Source organism: Pteropus vampyrus, unplaced genomic scaffold (assembly GCF_000151845.1).
Source record: "Pteropus vampyrus isolate Shadow unplaced genomic scaffold, Pvam_2.0 Scaffold3, whole genome shotgun sequence".
In the NCBI taxonomy this organism is placed as follows: Eukaryota; Metazoa; Chordata; class Mammalia; order Chiroptera; family Pteropodidae; genus Pteropus; species Pteropus vampyrus.
The window spans coordinates 5616658-5626196 of record NW_011888784.1 but is presented as its reverse complement, the minus strand read 5'-3'; the positions used below and the strand labels follow the sequence as shown (position 1 = coordinate 5626196).

Sequence of the window (9539 nt, the reverse complement as noted above, 5' to 3'; positions counted from 1 at the left end):
TGCGCTCCCTTCGCGCAGCGTTAGCTTCGCGTCATCTCCCGTTCTTTGCTGCGGCCTGCCTGCCTTCCGCATGCCTTCCGGTTCTTGTCGCCGTGTCCCCCCGCTCACACCCGCGCGGTGCCTTCCCTCCCCCGCCCGGAGCGGGCCCGACCCCCTGAAGCGCCTTCGGTACTGCAGCGTTACATGCGGGCCAGGAAGAGGGCCCGGCCCGGGGTGTGGCAGAGAAGAAGAGGGGGGCCTGTACTCGTGACGAAACATTTCGGGAAAATTCTGATGGTGCCCTTCCACACGGTGGCTGTGGACGTAGGAAGCAGTCTCAAAACCGTCCCCCAGAGTAGTTGTGTCGGAACAATCTAAAGGGTGTCGGGTGAGCTATTGTTCCAATTTAATGATGCAGGATTGGTGGGACCTTTTCGGATTGCTGATATCAAAGTACTAACCTGGCTGATTCTGATTTTGAAGGGCGACTGAATGTCATGGACCAGAGTTGGGCGGGAGGCACTAGCGGGGAAGTGAAATGAGAGCACTCAGACGGGTCCTGATAAAAAGTCGAGGGGTCATGGAAATCTGATAGCTAGGAAAGAATGAAATGACAAGGGCAGAGAAGATGGACGGAAGCTGGGTGGCACCCCTGACTTGCTGATAAAGGATGAAAGAAGATGCTGAGTCAAGTTGGCCAGAAAATTCGCTCAACCAAGTACAGGGTTCAGATTTCCTTGAAGTAGTAGATGGAACTCACCCACGAAAAGACTTAAAACAATTTACAAGGCCATGTTTAATCTGGTTCCTACCTACTGCTGCTTCCCACTCCCCCTCACTCCACCAACAATGCATTTCTTTCAGTTTCTCCATCGGACCCACACCACCACCACGTTTTGAGACCTCTGTAGGAATGTTAATACCTGGGCCAAGAATAACTTCGCAGTCTTCCCTTTCAAACGTCTGTTGATCCTTAAGGTCTCAGTTTAGGCATCACTTCTTCAGAAAGACCTTCCCTAAACCCACATGCCCCGTTTTAATTCAGATCCCTGTATGACTGCTCATAGGTCATGAACATTTTCTCCATAATATTTCTCCATGGTAATTAGGTAGGTATTTAATTATCATGTAATTGTTGTTAAAGTTTTTACCTTTAAAAATGTTTTAACTCACTAGACTAATAACTGATTGCCTGACAAATAGTTCGTCTCATATTTGTTTAATGAATAAAAGAATAAGCAAACAGTATCTAGAGCAGGTTCTAATTCTGGCTCTACACCATTAACTTTGTGGTTCTAGCTTGGCTTATTCTTGATCTTCGCTTGATCTCCTTAGGTCTTGGTTTACATTTTGGTAGAGTTTAACATTGTTTAACAGACAAAGTGAAGGCCATATGGACTAGGAGCTTTAGGGGAATAGAAAGATAAATAGAATACAATAGGCCTTTTCGCCAAGAATCTTACAACCCATAAGAGGATTAACGAACACAAAACTATAAGAGAAGCAAGGCTGCACTGAAACTTGTTTGTAGTGTTCATTGTAGGATTGGGTAGGTTTGACTGCAAAGAGTTCTAGGTGTTGCCCCAGACTGGACTATGCCAATAATAACTAATGTCTTCCTTCGACGGTGATTAGATCAGAACTGTACCTGTAAATTTAACAAGGCATATCCAGGCTTTGCCCATGGAATCAAGTGTGGGCCCCTGCTCCAAGGTAAGGCAATAAATGTCTTGAACGTTTATTGAGTGATTAGAGTTGAGACTTTCTAGAATGTGGAATGCTGCAGTTGTTTTGCTATGAAGGGCCAGCCTGAGGACCAACCTGATAAGAATAAAAAAAAAAAAAAAAAATCAGAATTAACTTTGACACCCACTTTACCTCTGTATTTGTCAGTTTTCTTGAGCCAATTTCTTTCCTTACTGTTTTAGATAGTTTGAAATGGGTATTCTATTAGTTGAAACCAAAAACATTCTGAAATAGGATGCTGCTTTGTCTCCCCAGGCCGAATTACTAATTTGGCATCTTTTCTAAACTATACTCCTTAATATTCATTCAATATTTGTTTAAAGGGAAGGCTGAGTCGTAAAATGTGGAAAGAATGACTCTTTACTGTCTGTCATGAGCAATTCAACTCTGATTCAAATTTGTAGTATATCCTACTCATCAAAAAGAAATCTGCACTTACTTGGATCTAACTTCCTTACAATGTGGCATAATGGTAGGCTCACCACTACTGTCGGCCACATACCAAAGTACCACTCCAATCACATACAAAACTCTTTCCCCAAAGGAATTCTGTTAAATACTATTTTCTCCTTATTACATTTTCAATGGTAAAATTATGGATTGAGGTTCGAGGCAATTACCTAGTTGGGACACCACCTTAATCTGGCTCCAATTTAAAAAAGATAAATATTATAAGGAAAGTGTCCTAAGATTATATAAAGTGTTTTAAGATTATAAGATTTGACTCTATAGAGTCAAAAGTCTCAGGACTGGATTTTCTACTTATTAACTGTGTAACTTTAGCAAAGTCTCGACCTAATTTTTCTAATCTATAAAACAAGAATGATTATTCCTGATCTCAAGATGTGAGAGGATTAAATAAGATAAGGGCACTTTATAAATTTACAAAGTGATAATAAATTTTTGTATCTAAATAGCTGATAAAGTATTAAGAAGCACTCATATACTCATATAATATATCCTAATATCTTTAGAAAAGAGTATTCAGCCTAGTTGAACCATGCATGGAATATTGAGTTTAGTTTCAAGTACCTGTCTTGTTAATCGTTTCCCTTCTTATCTCTGAACCCATCAATCATCGCTGATCTCAACATCTCTCTTTTCCTTTCTACTGATTTCCTCTCTCCCTATAACCATGTTCAAGTCTCATGGATACTTTCAAGTCACCTTCTTTTGCCAAACATACATCTGTTTTAATCACATTTCTTCACTCCTTTACATTTTGCAGATAGTGTTTGGCTTAACCTTTACTGAAACTAATATCAGGGAAACTGAACAATGAATTTATCTTTTAATTTTATACCCCCAACTTTTTATTCTGAAATTAAAAAAAAAAAAATTTTAAGTTGAAGGCATAATACAATAAATATCTGAATACATTCCAACTAGATTCAACAATTATTAATATTTGAACAATAATTTTCATTAAAGTATAATTTACATATAGAGAAATCCTCATATCTTAAGTAAACTCTTCAATTAGTTTTGAAAATGCTTATCAAGATACAGAACATTTGCATTACCCCAGAAAATTCCTTCCTGCCCCTACCCAGTCAAACCTCCCACCAGAAACAACCAATGATGTGATTTCTAATACTACAGAGAGAATTAAAAAATGAAGGGACATTCTCTACTTAAATGCTATTATAACCTCAATGCCAAAACCAGACAAAAATTAGTTTTCCTAACTTATAAACAGATCTTACCCAAGTAATGCTAGCATATATATATTAAACAACTTGATAATTTGATCCAACTCACCGAGATCAAAAAATCTGGATTTAGAAAAACAGAAGCAAATACCTAATATAAAAAATTATGCAGCCAAATTCTTAGAATGCAATATTCCAGGTTGTTAAACATCTATCCTGAAGGCATTTGACTATCCAAAAATAAAATCTATAAACTGAGCTATGACTTTTAAAGGATTGCTGAGCAAGAGAGACATAAATCTAAATCTAGTGCCACAGAAGATGGAAAGTAATAAAACTTACCATATTTAATGTAAGACCCCACACAGTAAAGATAAACCAGAATTAAATCAGCACTTCCACAAATTACAATCAGGTTTTACAATAATCAGGAAACTTTAAGCCTTGAATATTGAATAAACAGGTCCTACAGTGGCACTCCACAGGCATTGGGCACGAACAAATAAAAATCCTCTCCAGGTGGAGATATCATCACCCCAAACCTCAAATTATCCTACAGATAATTTTCCAAATAAAATGACCAGCACACAGTCGGAAATCTGAAAAAGACTGCAGTGAAAGCGTGCTTACATCAAAAACATTAAATAAAAAGTTTGAAAAAATCTAATAGAAACTCTAGAATTGAGAGGTTTAAGAACTCAATGGATAGGTTTAATAGTATATTTATTACACACAGTTTAAGCAAGAGTTAATAACCAGAACATATGTTAGAAGGCTATTTAGATGACGGAGAAACAAAAAGATGGAAAATATATAAGAAAACATTAGAGACATAAATTTGAGAGATTGAAGATAATGTTGAAAAGGTCTAACAAATGTTTAATTGGAGCCTTCAAAGAATAGAAAAAACAGAATGAGGCAGAAGTAATATGTGAAGAGATAAAGTTTGAGATTTTCTAGACTAATGAAAAATACTGTAGGTAAAGGGTTAACAAACCCCTTTCCCATTCTGCATGAGAACCTGACCTACAGTTAATTTTCTAGCTCCTTTCCACTTGGAAACATGCTAGAGGTTTATGATAAAAATGACCTCTGACTAGAAAACTGCCTTTGGAACAGATATAAAAATGAACTATAAATACCCGATGGGTATGCCATACTTGGGACTTTCCTGAGTAAAAATAGAAATTTCAAATATGTATGCACCAAATGACATGGCCTCAGTGTATGATACTGAATTACAATGAAAAATAGACAAAATCCACAAATATAGGGAAGCATTTTACCATATGTATCTTAGTAGTGATATGAAAGGCAAACCAAAAATATCATTGAAGATATAGATTTTTGGAATGGCACAATTAACAACTCAACACAGTGAATATAAATAATGTGCAGAAAATGCATTATTTTAAGTACATATGGAACATTTACAAAAATTGAACATATACTGACATTAGAGAAGATCTCAACAATTTTTAAAATTGTGATAAGACACACATAGCAAAGTTTACCATTTTTATCATTTTTAAGTGTATAACTTAGTGGCATTAAGTATAATTGCATTGTTGCACATCCATCACCAACATTCATCTCCAGAACTTTTTCATCTTGCAAAACAGAAATTCTGCTCCTTAATCAATAACTTCCTGATCTTTCCTTCCTCCAGCCCCTGGGATATAGGAAACTCTCTGTACTACTAGGTGCACGTGTGCACAACTGGAATCTAAAACCAATTTTATTTATCATAAAAAAATTCAAAATCAATTTCTTAATGATAGAAAAGGAATAGCTATTAGATTTTTTAAATGTAATTTCAACTTTTGGATGATTGTAAAAATGTGAAATTTCTTATCGATTGTACCGACAAGAATTTAAAGGTATTGTCATTAAAATGTTTAATCGAGAAGTATGGATATTTCAAATGTGAAATCTGATTATGAAAGTGTTCTCAGGCTTTTCATTAAAACTTTTGAAATTTTTTATTTGTAAAGTGTTATACAGATTTAATATTTTATATTTTCCTTAATACTTTAGCATTCATTTTTTCTTATAATTAATGGTGAGTTTTTTCACCAAGCTACATATAGATGTTCATAAATCCCCTCCAACTTATCAACATGCCACAGAAATTTTATCATTTTCTTTGTGTGCTATGACATGAAAAAGTTTAGGAAGTACTAGCCTACAGAACTCTTATCCATGTACACGAGCTATGCGGCAGCCTCGCTCTTCTCATAGGCCCCAGAAACCTATTTGTGTCATGGGAGCCTTCTCCCTAGCCATAACTGATTAGATTTGGATGGAACACTGGCTGAGAAAGGCCCATCTGTCAGACAAGGAGAAGCAATCAGATTCTTTTTCTTGAAAATTTGTGCTGAGAGACGTGCAGTTTACAAAAGTTTGAAGATGTTCGATGTTTCCTTGGCTTAATGACCTAAATTGCTCACGCTTCTTCCAATAAAATCCATTCCTTTCATTTTTAAAATTAATATGGGTAGGTGTCTTTGTTTTGTTGATTATTCATTCTCCTAAAAACAAACAAAGAAAACACCTAGACCGTCTCTTAGTCAAGACGGTCTTTCCCACATGTGGTCTCATTTAATTCTTGCAACACTACGAGAGGGTGTTACTGTTCCCATTTTACAGATGAGGAGACAAGACCTGAAGAGGTCCAACACCTTTCCTAAAATCTCAAAGCAGTAAAGATTCCAGTCGTAGTCCGTGTGACTCTAGAGAGGAGTTCTGAACTGTAGCGAGAGGACTGTTGTGAAGATGAAGTTAAGGAGATATAGCAAACATTGTGTTACCATTTAGGGTAAATTAGAAAATGACACATAACAGCAATGGGGCAAAAACCAGATTTCATTTTTTTGGGTAAGTGTCGATAAAAGCTCTTTATTCTCATGTTTCTACAATTGTTGGCAGAGAGGGATTTATACCAACACAAAAGTATGAGTAAAACTTTTTCTCTTCAACTCTCTTGACAGAATTGACAGTTTTTAAAGAATGGCAGGATATATTTTTGTAGCAACATAAAAAAATGGAGTTTTAACAATATATATTCAGGCATGACTTATAGTTTACTGTCATGGAGTTTGCAGTTAGGCAGGTGCATTTCTTATCACACTCAAAAACTCCCCCTCATTTTCGCATGCTTAGAGCACTCTGCTGAAGATGATTTGACTTAAGGGAGGTTGTGAATACAAAATTTCAAGGTGTTTACTTGAGGAGAGGCTAGTGGAGAGAAAGGAATAGGGACTGACAGATGAATGTACAATTTGAAGAGAATAATCAATAAAATAAAAAGCTTATGATTAAAAAAACACTCAGAATTCACCCTCTAAAACATCCTTGCTGTAAGAGAAAGAACAAGTAGAATGAATAACTTGCTTTCTCCAATTGAAGTTGAACTGTTTTTCAGTAATTAGTAAAATAATATGTCTTGAGAAACACTGGTATGCTTGAGCTCTATTTCATAAATGTCAAATGACACACCTTGGAAGCATCATTACTGTGCACACCAGACAATTTTGTTACTTTGATAATTATTTAAACAAGTTTTTAAAACTCAAGCATAAAAAATTTTAATGTGTTTTATAAAGGAGGGAAAAATAAAATTTTCTTAGCAGTTTTTGTTTTTTTTCTGTAGGTATTAGTAGTTTAAGAAGCAATACACTGATACATTGAAAACATTGATTCTGAGTGATGCTGAGCACCTTTTCATGTAGTTTATGTCTATTCAAGTCCCCTACTCATTTTTGAATTGAGTCGTCTGTGTTTTTGCTGTTGAGTTATATGAGTTTCTACAGATAGTATATTTTGGATTTTAACCCCTTATCAGAAAGATGATTTGCAAATATTTTCTTCTATTCTTTAGGTTGCCTTTTCACTTTGTCGATCATTTATTTTGTTGTGCAGATGCTTTTTAGTTTGATGTAGTTCCGATTATTGATTTTTGCTTTTGTTGCTTGTACTATTGGTGTCATATCTGAAAAAAGCATTGCCAAGACTAATGTTGAGCTTTTTCCATGTGTTTTCTCCTAGGAGATTTTTAGTTTCAGGTCTTACATTTTAAATCCTTAATCTCTTTCACGTTAATTTTTGTGAGTGGTGTAAGATAGGGATTCAATTTCATTCTTTTGCATGTGAATATCCAGTTTTCCCACTTATTGAAGAGACTATTATCTCCCCATTGAGTATTCTTGGCTCTCTTGTTAAATATTAGTTGAACAAAAATGTATTTCTTAAAGTGAGTCTTGATTAGAAGAATTTGAAAGCCAATGGTCATATAGGGGAGATTCTTTAGAAAAAAAGAAGTATTAAATTTGGAAATAAGGCAAAAGAGAGTACAGCATGTCCTTTTAATGTCATACTAGAGCAATGTTTAAGAGAGCCAAGCGCTATCCAGTATGACTTTCTGTGATGATGGAAATGTTCTCTATCTGTATTGTCCAATTTATTAGCTACACGTGAAAATCGAATACCTGAAATGTGGCGAGTGTGACTGAGGGAATGAATTTTTAACTTTATTTAATATTAATTTTAATTAGTTAAAATTAAATGTAAATGGGCACAAAAAAATGTAAATGACCAAAACTAGAGGAATGAATCTATGCTCATTAGAAAAGAAAATTTCAAAAGTTATGATTTGATTGCCCTGTAGAATTTTAACCAGTTTTGTATCTAACCTAACAATTTTGTTCTAACATTGTTTTCTAAAAATGCCTATACATGTCCAGTTCCTCAAAATGCTCTTTAAACCGTCTCACTGGCTTCCTCAATGAGTTAGGTAAAAACTTTGACATGGGTCCATTGATATCAAAGAGTCATGTTTTTTAACTTTTTGAAAATCATGTCAACAAAACAATGTAATAAATGCAGCATGAAATGTACGTAGTGGAATTGGGAACTACTTATCTTTTCACCTAAGCTCTGCTTGGAGTAAGGGTGGTGATTGGAAAATGCATCTTGATAGATAACTTAGAATTGGTTAATTCGCCTCTTTGAGCCTGTTTCCACAACTGTAAATTGTGAATATTAATAACTTTTCCATAGGATGTTAGGATTAAATTAGGAAGCCACATAAATCACATAGTAAGTTTTCCAGTATTATAGATGACTAATAAATTATAGTTATTATTACTAATGGAGAATGGTCAACAACTTCAAATGGTGCTAAGCTTAAATAAGATAAAGAGTGTAAAATAATCTATAGTTTGATTTCCTAATTAAGAAGTTATTGGTGACTCTAGCAAGAACAGCTTCAAAGGAGCAGGGGCGGAATGTGCTGAGAAATAAATGGGAGATGAGACCTGAGGGAGAGGACAGCCATTCCTTTCAGAAAGTTTAAAGTAAATGGGAGATAGGTGATTTAATTGAACAATTATGAGAACTTTTTGTTAGAATGAGGAGACTTGAATATTTTTGTTAACCTGTGGGGAGAGAATGGGTGAAGAAGACCAAAATTAACAAAGAGGGGGAGGGTTTAGAACAGGATTCACAGCAAGAGAGACAGAGGGAAAGCCATTAAAGACAGAATAGTTAATACACGAAGAAAAGGGAGCAGAGGAAATGAAAAGTCCATGTTTGTCCACTTCTAATGAGAGCAGGTCTGATGTGGAAGGCGTTGGAGAAGGAAAAGTTTGATGCACAGTCTGCATCCCAAAAAGCCTCTGACAGCCAGAAACAAAAACAAAACAAAACAAAAAACTCCACAGCAGATTCTTCCAGTCTAAATGGACCACGTACAGACAATTTCAAAGTAAAGCAAGAAGGCATTTACAAACTTTTATCTTACTGGGGAGGGAGAGGGATGTCAAAGTATAGTCTTGGGAACATAAGCATTGGTTTACAAAGGCCTGAACCGAAAGGACAAATTATATGGTTAACTTGCATTTTAGAGACAGAATTAAGAGAACCATAACAATTGCAAACCCCGCCCCAAGCCCTGACAATCATTGCTTCTCGGTCTCTTGATTGGTCAGTGCCATGAAAACTCTCTGGATTAAACATGCTAATTTTAACATTGATTGGCATGGTAAAGAATCCATCTCTGCCTAGTGATTGGTTGACCTGTCTAGGCTCTGGCCAATCCTGAAAGGGGCGGGCTGGTTAAGCATCAGGTTTCCCCGAGCTGCATTCTTTGGGTGTACTTACTGG

The 9539-nt window shown here is 35.8% G+C and overlaps 1 long non-coding RNA gene across 1 annotated transcript; it reads left to right on the top strand.

The window, feature by feature from the left end:
• Window positions 1–14: 14 nt before the first annotated feature.
• LOC111740602 lies at window positions 15–3749 on the top strand. Its single transcript, XR_002780678.1, has 2 exons — window positions 15–1088; window positions 1615–3749. It is a non-coding gene; the product is annotated as an uncharacterized LOC111740602 (long non-coding RNA).
• Window positions 3750–9539: the final 5790 nt, after the last annotated feature.